Genomic DNA, 14,194 nt, shown 5'->3' with positions numbered 1-14,194 from the left:
TTGATTGGATTTCAGTGTTACACCCCAATAAAAACACTGTGGCACCATGTCCATGCTCCTGAATAGCGCTCTGAGCTCTATATGGACAGCATGAATTGCCCCCTGCTGTATGTGGTACAGGCTGTTGCTGTGTAGAACTGATGGCCCAGGGGCGCTCCACCTCTTCCCCAATCAGGTTTGCATGCACCATACAAAAGGCTGTTACACTGCTATGATAAACAGCAAATTACAGGTTATAGCATTGGCCTTTTTGCCAACAGTGGCCTGAAAGAAGCAACTTGATGCAATAACATCACCAACTGACCCTTCTTCTTCTTCTTCACTCTTATCCAAGCCAATGTCTGTGCAGGCAAAATTATTTTTGCATATGCAAAAAGCCTAGCATCTGTGGAAAACAAAAATCTGCATGTGCTGCAAGCAGTTCATATATTCATGAGAATTTCTCCCTCTGAAAAGCATGCAACAGCACCCCTGTCTTCTACACAGCCTTTGTCTCAGCACCTACCATCTGCACAGCACTCATCTGGCTCCTGAGGTGCCTGTCTGCAAGTCTGAACCCACCTGAATTGCACAGAAAACCCACAGCTGCAGCAGTAGGGATATCAATCTTCCTTTTGGAGTTCTGAGCACCTACCCAGTGTTAAAAACAGCATCTATAGGAGTCTTTGCTGCCATTAAACCACTTGTTGTGGAGTCTTCAGTGGAATTATTAAAGTATATATAAATATATATATATATATGTATATATATATACACACACACCTGAATCCCAAAAATACTGCCTGTCTCATATCTCCCTGCTTTGCAGCCTGCATAGCTATTCCAACATCACTTTCTTGCAAGCTCCCCAGCAGAATTAATTACTGTTTGCACAGTTCTTTGAAGATGAAAGTACCAAGTGAGTGCTAAGTATCAGGCCAGATTCCCAGCTGGTTTAAAAACTGGCATTTAGTGCATGACATTGAGGCCCACCATCACCCAGCCTCATTATAGAGGTTCTGTGAAGAAAAAAGAACCAGACAAAAAGAAAGAAAAAATACATATAAAAATTATATATATTAAAAATACAAAAATAAATAGAAGAACACCATGGTTGCAATAACCTTCATGCCTTGTCAGAGTCACTCTTTCTGCAGGTAAAAACTACAAATTTGCAGAGTCACAACACTGCTCTCCTTAATATCTCCTTAAAACTCACTTCTGCTATGATGCCCACAAATCATTCAAAAATGATTAACCAGCTGGTGTTCTGTGGCTTCTATACATTACACTCACCAGAACCATCCTGCTCTTACGTTGGTCCACCCCGGCTGCTTACTCTATGTGCTGCTTCTTTCCCAGCCTCTAGTTGCATACTGGTTGGGCTTGTGAAGGGACAGAATTGCAAACATGTGGATCGAGAGAAAGATTCATCAGCAGATCAGCCTGTCACTTGAATAAACCACAACAGTTGAAAGGAGAGACAAAGAGACTCTTTAAATATTATAAAGCCTGGCAAGGCTGCCTTCCTCTGGGGGCCTGAAATCCCACAGCTGCTGCTGAGCAGAAAGGAGGCACCAGCAGCCTGCACACACTTCTTGTACCACATCCACATAATTTAGGAGGCTAATTCAGATCCTATAGGACACCTCAAAATATCACACTCACATTTATTTCAGAAAGAAGCCATGCATGCAGTTTGCTGACACTCTTTCCACAGCCTCCACTAGACCTCATGTTCCCAAATCCTTGGATAACCCAGCTATGTGTGCTACTCAGAGACAACAGAACATCCCTGAAGTCTTTTCCGATGCTCACACATACAGCTAAGATAGTAATGCACTTTTAAGAAATAACATGGGGAAAAAAAAAAAATTGTGCTGGAAAGGAAAGGAGATCCCATACAACAATATTCCACTGCATGTTACAAATCCCAAGGACATAGGCTTTACAAAACCTTCCTTCTGCCAGAACACAAAAACAAAGAGGCAAACCTGCAGCTGAAAGTCCAAAGCCTCTGATCTGTACTGCCTTCCCTGTGCAGCTGCATACATCACAAGCAAAGACGATGCCCTACCCACCCAAAACTAGGAACTCTGCCCATATACACACACCACAGGTAGCACCAAATTATAGATGCAAACAAATGGCTTAACTTTCAAGCCCCAGCTACTAATGCCTGAGGCAAAGCTGGATATTTTCCCATTTGACTGTAGCTCTTTCCAACCCCTCTGGTCTGTCTCGTGCTCTTGCTTTCCTACTGAAGCTTCTCTCCACTAAGAAACATCCCTTCTGCCTCTTCAGCATGACTTAGGCTGATGCTCTGCACTTGTAGCCTTAATCTCTAGAGAGCCTGGATGAGATTTTCAAAAGCACTTAGTGTTGACCTACCTCTGCTCCAAATCAGTCTGATCATATTAGGTTAACTATATTTAAGTTTGGCCATGTATATTTTGTCATAATAAACTTACCCCAAAGGAATGCAGCTGCTTTAAACAAGATTACTAAATCCATGACTATTTATGCATCTCAATAAGGAATTTGATTTTCCACTTCCAGTTCTGCAGATTTTTTGGAGCACGTTGAATATTTAGTACTGGAGAAACAGAGGTCAACACAATTATAACCTACATCTTAAAAAGAAACAGTACCCTTTAAATTCAATGCTATATCAGGGCTGCACTAAAGACCTGAAGGTTCAGAACTCTTAAAACTGTTGATTAAAATTAAGATCCATCTCAACTCAGCCAGAATGCTTATGCTTCAGTATCTGTGAAAGGCTCTGCAAAGCCATGGTCGAAACACCAACTTAAGACCTAATCTTTCACCTCCTCCCAATTCATATTTTCAAACCATCAGTCAACGACTGGTTCTAAATGGTACAGCAAGCGACTGTCAGTTGTCCCCAGATGTCTTCTAACACAAGAACACTCAAGAACCAATCCTGGACTACACAATCACTAGAGTAATAGTCGGAAAGTACGGGCCATGAATCTCAAAGTGTGGCACTAAACGTGCCCTTCACAGACTTGTTTTTTTATTGTAAGTTTTTGTTTTGTTTTTTTAATTTAGTATGTTGAACCTTTTTCTGCTGCATTTTCCCTTTTGATACATACATATATATATATATATATATATATATATTTAACTGAATCCACAGTTGGTCTATCTAAATGATTGACAGCAAAGGTGAAGGAACAGTCTGTTAGCCTTGACTGCTGAGGTAATGAATAGAGAAGCTGACACATTAAATTTCTTCATCTCCAATTGGAATTATAAATTATAGACTTCTTTTGCATTATCATAATACTAAGTTCATCTTATAAATAGAACAATTCCTTGGGGGTGTATTTCTAGTGAAAAAATACATATCTAATGCTCCTGTGCTTTGCATACCTTCATATTCTAATGTAATTGGATTGATTCTTCCCATTATGTTTTAATTTTGGAAATGAAGAATTATAAGCAAATCTCTTTAAAAATGCTCCATTTTGCTCCAGCAGAACATTCTGAAATTTTCCAAAGTCATCAGTGATTTAACATACCTTCCACAGCTACTTTGACAGGTTGCATCTTCACACATGGGCCAAGGGCACTTGATCTGATTTTCTACAAACTCTGCAGGATGCTGAACCAAGAACTGAAATAGTCTATAGGAACTGAAGTTTCCACCCCATAAAAAGGCTTAATTTGGCCTTCATCCCTGTGCAAACTACTTCTGTGAAACAAATCATCAAGTTCAAATTAATCACTTTGTGTGAGAGCAAACATGGCCCATCAATAAAAGCAAAGTAATAAACCACAGGGAAATGCCTCCAAGCCAGACACAGTGCATTTAAACTCTCCAATTTATTTTGCATTGGAAAGAGGGGGGAGATAGCTCTTAAAACTTTGGTCTAAATTAGACTTAATTCAAATCACACTGTTAGAAAACCTCAAGGCCTAGCTCTTAATAGCAGTGCAACTGCCTGTGGAAGTACAGAGGAGATGAAGATTATCTGCAACGTGGGATGCCAAAAGGGGTGGGAAGACACCTCCCTCCACAGTGCCAGGGGAGGAAGAAGTAGAAAGAGGGGCATGAGAGAGGACAGGAAAGCACAATAACCTTCAAACTGAATTTGCCACTGTTTAGGATTTTTATTGCCTCAGCAAAAATCCTCTTATACCACAAATATATGTATCTTAAAGTAGTAGGATCTTCTCCTAACAAGACGACTAGCTTTCATAGGAGGCAGACCCATGCAGTGTCTTGAGAATAGACTCTTGGGCATACGTAGGTGCATAATACTGGGCACACTTCTCGCAGATTAAAGAGAATATTTTCAACTCCAGTATTTACACTGAGAAAGCAGTGTTTTAATGCTGCATTAGCATCAGATCCCAGGGGACAACTGAGCAGCCTCTAGCAAGGAACACTCACCCAAGCAGAGGCCACATGAAGCAGAAGCCATGGCTGCGCCTTCTTGGGCTAACACTGCCAACAGGAGTTGAAAATCTGGTGCCAGTGCAGCAAATTCCTGCACACAGTTCTGACTGCCTGCTGTATCAGGGCAGTTATCCTGCAAAATGTCTCAGACTTGCTCTGGCCTGGCTTCCCTGCTCTTCTCCTGGGAGGAGAGGAGATATTCCTGCAGCAGGAGCAGTGGAGTCCATGTTAACTACACAGAGACGTTCCTCTCTGGTTTAAACAGCAAAGCATTTTTAGGGCTTGGTGTCCTCCCGAGACCAACACACCGTGATCACCTTCTGGACATGCTACTAAACACCCATGTGTCGCCTGCTGCTCTGCAGATTAGGCAAAAGCAGCTTTGTTTTATTTCAATTACTCTGGGGTTGGTAAATTGTCACCCTTATCCATCAACAGGATGGTCTTCATTAGTCTGTTCCCCATCATTTAACATGCCTATAAGCCATCACCAAACAGATTACACCAACTATTCCATTAATATCCTTTATTCAGCAAATGGGAAGGAAATTGTATTATTCTGGTAACTGTTCAATGTTTGCCACCAGACACATGAAGCAAATGTGTCCAGGAAATGCTTACTTGCCCAATGTCACCTGATGAACAAATCCAGACACCCTATTTATCAGAAAGGAAGCCATAAGAAATAACTGCAAAGAAAGTAGAGCGCCATAGCATGAAGTAAATGAGCTAATAAATATTGCAGCATTTTATCCTAGCATGCAAAGTAATGCTTTATTACATCCTTTAAAATTAATACGTGCTATTTTGTTGGTATCAACACACGCTCGGAACATCTGATCCTTTACACGCCACAAACCCTGTGCAGCGACAAATCAAACCCACCAGTGGTACTTCATCACCTGAGCACAGGCACAGAATGAAGAGCCCAAGCACCCGCTCTCCCTCCCCTTTATGCATAACCAATATTAAAAGCGGCGTGAGCCATTTTATTCTTGTCAAAATCAGTTTTCTCATCTGGCTCCCACAAGCCATGTTTACATTTCCCGATAATAGTTTTCCCATGTCTCTTCCTTCACCAAAATATAACCTTTTAACTATGTTATCAGCCTGAATTCAGTGTACAAATAAATAATCATCATCATCATTAATAATAATAAAAGCAACTCTCTTGTTCCTTCTGTGACCAGAGGAGAAGTTGCATTTCCAAGCAACATAGCAGATGAGCTAAATTACATTCTAAGGTTGCCCAAGATTCTCAGCCAACGAGAGAGAAGGTGGCAAAGCTTTCCATGCCAGCACCCTCCAAAAGACACATCCTGACCCAGCTGGAGTTTATCTGTTATTTCCCTGGTTTAGTGTTCACACAGGGATGGGAACATACTGACAACAATACCCAGTGCTGCACAATTTCCAGCTTTTTTTCAGTCTATCCATTTAATAACTAGAACATCTCACAGCTATTACACTACTAACTGCAACAAATAACTGCAAAATACACTGGGGGAATGTACAAATAAATTCTGGCACATCAGCAGCTCCATAACAAGCTGTATAGGAGACTGGCAATTGGTATGCTAGGATCTCCATCACCACAGAAACAGAAATGGGGAATGAAGCCAAAGCTCACCATGCTTCTTGTGAAGGGGTTTCCCAGGCCTGAGGGGCTCTTGTCTGGGAGTGGTACCTCACTGAACCACCTGCCCACACAGCTAATGCTCTTCAGTTCTGTCCACATTTAGCCAATCCATTACATATATAAGCTACAGCCAAGCTTTTCAAAACCTGCAAGCCCTGGCAACAAACACAACCCAAGATATGGAAGCGACAATCTGAGAAGATACTCCCCAGGAATTAGATTTTGTAAACAAACATTTCAGCTAATTGCATTCTTGTTCTCAGTGCAGTGAAGGCCCCATTTAGCCAGAGCATTTGTCTATGGAGTTTAGTTTCTTCCATTTAATGAATGCTGATCCTGTCTTAGCCTCAGCTGGTATATCATCAGGATCAACATGAAATGCTAATGGAGAAAGATGCTTAATATCATTTCAAGTGTTTAAGTTACAACCATGGCTATTAAAGCAAATCCATTTTACCTGTTCCTCCTCAGGCTCCCCTGTGAGACAGATTTAAAAGTTTCCGTGGGGAGAAGTGATTCATAAATGGCTGCACAGATCAGAGAATAAAGCCTTTCACTGTTAATTACAGTCAGCGCTTTCCAAACTGAAGCCGGTCATTTTGCCGTCACAACACATAATTAGCAAGGCTCATTTTCTATCGTCGCCTTCACAAATCAGCTCACTTTCTAGAAAGCAAGGTGGGTGCCTCCAGCAGCGGGCACAGGCAGGCCAGCCAGCAAAAACAAGGCTTTGTGCTCACTCTGCCTGGAGTCCACAGCAGAAAACCCAGCAGAGCACCCAGTCCTCATTTTCAAACCGCTAAGTTAAAGGCCTGAACATGAAATAGCCATGACATTGAGGACAAGGAGGTGGAAGAAGGAGCGCCTTTGGCTAGGAGGCTTCTTGGCTTTCTGACATTTGTACCCATAGTGCAAGTAACACTGTGTCCATCCAACCCAAAAAGCACCTGGGACATCCTTGCTTGGGAATTTCACAGAAATAGCTGGAAAGAAGAGTATGTTAGAGATGTTGCTCTTCCCTGGCTCAGAGAGAGGCCTCCCAGCCATCATCTGCATTTTAAAGCAAGACTGTCTCTTTCTTTCCATGGCTCACACTGCCCCTCACCTTTCTGAGGAACAACTCTGCCCCAAAGGCATCCGGTTGATGTGCTGCCAAGATCCTCATCCTTAACAAGGCACCCAAAATACCGAATGGGGCCCCAAGCACTCGCCAGACAGAGCATGCTTTCCTTGCTGTGCTGGCAGCCATCATTCGAAAGGCTGAAGTTATCCTCACACAGATTTTAAAAGGCCACTGTTTATGCATGTAAATTCTGAAGGGCATTAGCGGCATAGCTGACACACACTGACAGCCAGCACAGCTCAGGGAAGGGAATAAAGCAGCAGCAACTGCCTGAATAATTGATGTGCTTTTACTCTGCCCCATGGCCCAGTTATTACATTGCTCACTCTCTTCAACTGCCTGTGGTTTCTAAATTAATTAGAAATCTTAATGTCATGGCCAGCCATTTAAAAAAGAGAAAAAGGCACCGAGTACAAAAGAAGAGAGTGCTACGGATGCCCTTGAGGCTTGGGATCTCTTATTTTGACCTGGGTACGCAAAGAAAGAAAATAAAATCTCAAATTTTAAAAGTTCAGGCCAATACTAACAGCTGAGACAAGCTGATATCAGACCCTCACATGGTGTGCAATCCATCCTTGCCAGCAAAAAGCCCCTAATTCCTATTTCATAAGGATGGATACCCACATAGATGTCACCTCTCCCAGACTATGGGGCAACACCTTTTCCAAAGTACAGCATGCTATAGAAGCTGGTATCTATTCAGTACAATGGAAAAACAGCACAAGCATCTGACAAGTATCTGCCTGGCTGCTGCAACACACTGCACCAGATGGAAGGACACTGCTGACCCAGGTCTGGAAGAATCACAGAGCTCACAGCTGCCCTGCTTATACAGATGACAGAGCTAAATGGCTCTGTGGGATCCCTTTTGCAGGCTGAAATTGTGTGTGGCCACCTGACCACAGAGAACAGGAGTGGCTGATAAAAATAACACCTTGTTCAAACATAACAGTGTAAGCAGACATTACTTTGAAACGTACATAGCCTTATCTACTTATGATATTGCTTATGCTTAGACATTAAAACAATGTCTATAGCTCTTAAGAAACCCTCTGGGAATAATTCCTGTGTTCGAGCCATGGTGCATTACAGCACAGAGAGTTTCATTCCTAGTCCTTGGGAAGCACTTAGCCATGATGAATCTGGGAGTATATTTAGTTTTTTTACTTGCTTGAGAAATAGAGATTTCTCGGAAATCTCCTTAAAATTGTACCAAAAGCACAAATAAACACCAAGGATTGGATTTGCTGAGATTTAAAATTGCTCAAATAACTTAGAGCCTAATCTTAGTTTTTTTTGTGTGTGGAAGAAAACCAAGCAATCAAAATATCAGTGGACTGCACAGTGCTGTACAGTCCTTCTCTTGGCCAACACACAGCATTTTACTGTGATCTGCAAGATACCTAGGCAGAAAAATGTAAAAAACAAAAAACAAACCCAGAAAACTTATTACTCCCTTTTTGAAATTCATTTTAAAGAAATTTGATTTGTGAATTACTTTTTGACATGGATAAAATAGCCTTATAGTCAGAGCAATAAATTGTTTGAGCCCCCATTACATTTATCCTACAGTTTCCACACACATTAAATGCCCACATACAACAGTCCCAGGGCAGAGCAGCAAGATGGCAATGGTAACACAACATATTACAGAGCTTTACATGACACTGTAAATCCCAATTGAAGTACCCAACAAAAGAGTCCCACTTATCATCATGTGGAATGGAATTCAAAACACTATGATGACAATACAACAGGGGAGCATGGTTTATAAAATCTCAGTGTATTTTAATCAAATGTTTATTTAATCCTAGAGCCTTTCCTTCAGCCTCCTGTTTTTTCTCTCCCGTTATAACTTTGTATTAAATTGATGCACACAGAATCCACCACAGAAAGCAGGCAAGAATAAAAGCAAGATGCAAACGGGTATTAGTTGACAACATCTACCCTTGACCCTTTCAAGAAAACGGTACACGTGGCACTTAGTGATGTGGTTTACTGGGCACAGTGATGATGGGCTGATAGTTGGAGGAGATGATCTTAATGGCCCTTTTCAACTTTAATGATTCTGTGATTGAATGTAGGCCCTTTTATTGTGTTCCTACACACTTCCTGAGTACTGACTGGAAATATGTTGGGAGGGAAGACAGGCTTCCAAAGTCTGATACACAAAGGTGGCATCGGTCAACTTCTGTGATTTGGGTTTTCCCTCTTTGATTATTGCTGACTCCAAAATGAGGGTGCTAATTACTGGCAGCACAGAACTGCAGACAAAGTGAACATTAGATGCCACTCACATGCATTTTCCACCCCAAAATGACAATGTGTCTTCTAAGAACATGTTAGCAGTTTACACATAAGTTTTCCTGATTACCCAACATTCCTTGTTTGTACTCTCTATGCCGTTTCACTTTTGCATCTTCACATGCTAGCTGTTTAAGACTCAGATTTTAGACCTTCACGCTACATATTTCCTTTGTTCTCCACGCTGCAGCACCTATGTGTAAACATCTCGCACTGAAATTACTACAGCTGTACAGCTGGAAGGATGTACCAGCTGTAACATGACTACAATTCTTCAACATGGCCATGCCCTCCTTGTTCAACTTGTATGTCACTTGTCTCTGGAAAGGAACAAAGTGCAAAACACACAAGGTCCTGCAGACATGCTTCCTTCTCAGCCTTGGAAAAAAGGTGAAACAAAATACACGAGATGGTAGCAATACAAAGCAGCATTGCTTTCCTCACTGCTTTCCTGAGCCTCGTCTTTCAAGATGTAGCCCCTGGTAAAGTGGCTCATGAAAGTTTGATGAACACCATTTTGTTTAACACCGGCAACAGAGCAACAGCCCTGTCAAGCTGCAACACCCAAGCAAAATGTCATGACCCAAGAGGATCAGGGCTCTTGGCTACAAGAGGTGGGCTCACAGGTGGTATCGGGTTTAGAACCTCCAGCGCAAGATGCACCACCCCCACAGGTGACTTGGTCATTAGAACATCACACTGCTGCAGCGATGAATACCGCGCCTCCTGCCATGCTTGCCAGCTGTCTGAGGCAAGCTTGCAAAATACAGAGTTCCTAAGCATTGTCCATTAGTAAGTACACCTAAACCTTCATTCTCTTCCCCTCTTATAATTGCTTAACATGTACACACACTGAAAAATTTCATAGTGTGCCATTCTGTATCGTTTTACTTCAATATTTTAAATGCTTTCCTGCTTTTGTTTCTTTGCTCCCTTCCTATAAAAGAATATTCTCCAGTAGCTGTGAATGTGAAACTGAAAATACATAAAATCCACATACAGAGACAGTACTGCAGACTCACGTGACATGATTAAGTTGAGTGGTTTAATATTAGCACGGCTAACGAATAGTACTAGAGCATAAGATGCAGTAATTACCTTTTCTTGTTCTTCAGGTGCTGAAAATCCATACGCTATTTTTGCAGAGTATTGAATTCAGCATTTCTGAAAACAAAGAGAAAAAATAATTAAAAAAAACATTTATACTCTCCTCTGAGGACTTATTAGGCACTCATGAACCTTCTGCTAGACAGAAATTTATAAACTTCCTCTGCAATAAAGGATGAAGCAAAGAACAAATGTTCTTGGACAACAGATTTGCTTTTTAAAAGCCTGTGTGCGTGTTTTTTTTTAATCTCTATGCAGCACATCTCTGAATTCAAAAACAATAATAGCATGCAACTATCAAAGGCTACTCTTGCCAACTGCTTACAAAAAGATTTACAGGTAGCTAGCAAATACACATGCACATACATGAGTACTTCTACACTACAACAGACTCCAAAGTGATCTTGATAAACTACTGTTAAGCTTGAGGATTTATCATATGTATTTTAGATAGTTTAGATAGCTGATGCACTTGAATAATAAAGAAATATCTGGTTTGAAAAGTACATTAATCATAACTGTACGGATTACTATTCTTCAGCACTTAAATGACAAGCTTCAACCCCTTACGTTTTCAGTGTTTTCTTTTAAATGTAGTGCTTCACACTAAATGTAACATTAATTGATAAAAGCATGAAATGCATGGATCCAGGTCAACCTCCTGTAAGTGCTGGGTTTAGCCCAACTATTTACACATAAAACACTGCTCCTCATAGTTGGGGTTGCCACATACGAAACTTTGGTTGTTATCAGTTTTGCCAGAGTCAAGCTGGATGGCATAGGACCTGGGGCAATCAACCAGTTTCACTTAAGCAATTAGAACATTAAAAAAATTGAGGCAAGTGAAATAGGAATGACTTCTCCTGTCTTGTTCGCTTCCAACAAAAGTTATCTAATTTGGAAGAAGTATATTAAAATGGCAAGAAAGCCAAAAGGTGCAGAGCCCAAATACAAAAGAATCCAGCGTTGAGTCCAGTTGTTCCCATGGACTCATGAATAGCAGCTGGTCCGTGAGACTTTCCTTCAGGGACAGCTCTCCCCCTGCTCCTTGCAGTCATCCCTACAGCACAGCCAGGCTACCCCATAGCCTAAAAACATTACAGATCAAAAAAGCAGCTCCAGGGCTCTGGTTCTAACACACAGTTGACCTAGAATGGTCCTGCTTTTATCTTCAGTGCCCCAAAGAGAATTTCCTTTTACCCCAGCACTACACATTCTTTGAGAGATAGTCCTGTGGGAGTAGGAAAGTGAAGGAGCTCATACTGCTAAGGAACCATCCCCTGTGCATAATTAATCTTATTTACGTACTAAAGGAGCAATCACTCGCATTCAGTAACCTTGGAAGTCAGACAAGTAAATTAAAACTTAAAACAAGGCCTGAGAGTCCAGCATGCATGCCACTTTCTGAGTGATTTCTCTATAATAGGCATGAATGGATGCTCTGGAAGAAAGAAAGAGACCTATTCCAAGTCCATCTGTCAGCAAAACTGCCTCTGTAAGCAATAAACAGGTTTTGTGCCATCTAAGAAATTTACAGACAATCTCAGGGTAGGACTAGCTATTATTTCTCACTGTACAAAAGAAAAACTCCCCAGATGTTAGCTGTTTGCAGCCCTGGATTTTGATCAAATACATACAGTTTCGGTTAAAAAAATATATATAAAAATACAACAGTTTTACAGGTGTAGAGTAGACCAGGCAACACCTCGTGAGGGCATTCACATGTTTTACTTCCAGGAAAAGTGCCATTTGTTTGGACTACTCTGCTTATATTTTATAGCAAGAACGCCACCTGACTCCAAGAAGCTTTTGGAGAAAAACCGAATTGATGGCAGCAGTAAGGAGCAGAAATGGTGGTTTCCCTAGGCTGACAAAGTTAATGTTTGTTACCCATTACCTTGCAATGGCTTTTTAAATGAAATTAAGATGAGATCTTTGTTTCATTTATGAGACCCTGGATTTAACTTCTACTTGGAGCATAAAGGGCTAGAGATAGCACAACTTACAGTGGTTTATGGCTCTGCTGTGCCATTTTAAGGATGCAGTACATGCTCTCCTCCCAGTTCACCTTTATTTTATCATAATGTGAGCGTACTGACTGGTAAATCTTTCTTGGTTACCCTCCCCAAATGCCAAATGTATAACCTTGAGCTGGCCTCTGCCATATGCTATTTTTATGCAGATTTCAAATGTAATTTGGGGAATTCTTGCTCTTATTTTAATCACAGAAGGAAACATATATGGATTCCAGCGCAGCAAAGATTTTGCAAAAGACTTACAAGAGAGACAGCACTGATGAGCAGTAGGTGCACAGCAGGAACTATAGGGATTTAGAGTTAGCTGATGCCCTAAAACATAGAATAAACGTATTAAAGGAGACATTGCTTTATATGTGACTCCTGTTAAAGCTCACAGTCTCACAGCACTTGGCCCCTGCGCAACGGGAAATCGCTTTAGTTTTCTTCCACTGCTCTCCACACCACTATGCTAACCCGATCCACTCTGAAACCACCAGCACCGAGTGACGCATCCGCCCACACAGGCCACGGGCGTGCTGCTCTGCCTCACTAGATGCCAAAAGAAGGGCAATTAATCTGCAAGCCAGCGCGCTGCTCAACCTCCGTGCCAAAACAGAAGCTGCTATTAGAGAGAGCAACGATAAACACTGTCTGTTCAGCTACAGCAGTGGCTGCAAAGAGAATCCATCAAGACAGGATGGCTTACCCCTGAGCTGCTGTACTGCTGCAAAGTCAAATGTCCAGGCAGCCATTAACTCTAATGGCACAGGGACCCACAGAAAGCCACACCAAGGTTTAGACATCTGACAGGAGGCTGGGGAAATAGTACCAAGCACCCCATTTCTGCCTCATTTCAAGTGCAAGAGCAAACAGCCATCACTGCGCTTTGGGAGATGGAAATCCATATGGAGCAGCTCTGCATCAATCCCAGGAACCAGCATCTTCCATCAGCCCTATGAAACGAAATCAGCAACCTTCACCTATAGTGGTTTAATTTAATATGCACCCTACAGATCCTTCTAAATCCTGCACACTGCCATCCTCCATTACCAGGCTTTTTCGATGAAAGTGATTAAAGCTAACAATTATAATTTGTGTTTGAGAAGTCCCTAGAGGCACTGGGTAGGCTCAGACTTCATTGTTCACAGAACATAATGCAAAGAAATCTCCCTCCCGAAGAGCTCATCCTCCCAAGAAGATGAGGCAATCAAGGAACAGCAGAAAGAAAAAGCAGTTGCTCAAGGTCAAACAGCAAGCCACTGGAGGAGATGGAACAAAACCAACCCCTCAACTGCTCAGCCACAGCCCTGTTCATGCTGACTCTCCAGTACTAAGTCGACCAACTAATACACTTTTATTCATCAAAACATGCTTTCTAGTACAAGAGAGAGGTGTACCCAGCCCTTGGATGACAATGCACCTACACATCGAATCATAAAAAGATAAGTAGTCTATACATCCCCAGAACATGACAGTCCTACATTGAGACCAGATAAAAATGCGCCGTGTGACAGAGGTGGACAAGTGCCTGCTTTGTGACAAACCAAAGCTGTCACCTACTAATATGAGTATGGGTATCATCTGATGGAGGACATCTC

General features: G+C 41.7%; 1 protein-coding gene across 17 annotated transcripts in view; it reads right to left on the bottom strand.

The window, feature by feature from the left end:
- ADGRL3 (adhesion G protein-coupled receptor L3) overlaps positions 1-14,194 on the bottom strand; it is a 478,165-nt gene that overhangs the window by 379,498 nt on the left and 84,473 nt on the right. For all 17 annotated transcript variants that reach the window (XM_015861714.1, XM_032444013.1, XM_032444015.1 and 14 more), the window contains one exon: positions 10,570-10,635. The gene's annotated coding sequence lies outside the window, so the exon portion shown is untranslated. The remainder of the gene's footprint in view (positions 1-10,569; positions 10,636-14,194) is intronic.

This window comes from Coturnix japonica, chromosome 4 (genome assembly GCF_001577835.2).
Source record: "Coturnix japonica isolate 7356 chromosome 4, Coturnix japonica 2.1, whole genome shotgun sequence".
NCBI lineage: Eukaryota > Metazoa > Chordata > Aves > Galliformes > Phasianidae > Coturnix > Coturnix japonica.
Note: the sequence above shows the minus strand (reverse complement) of the source record. Positions and strands in the feature narration are given on the sequence as shown.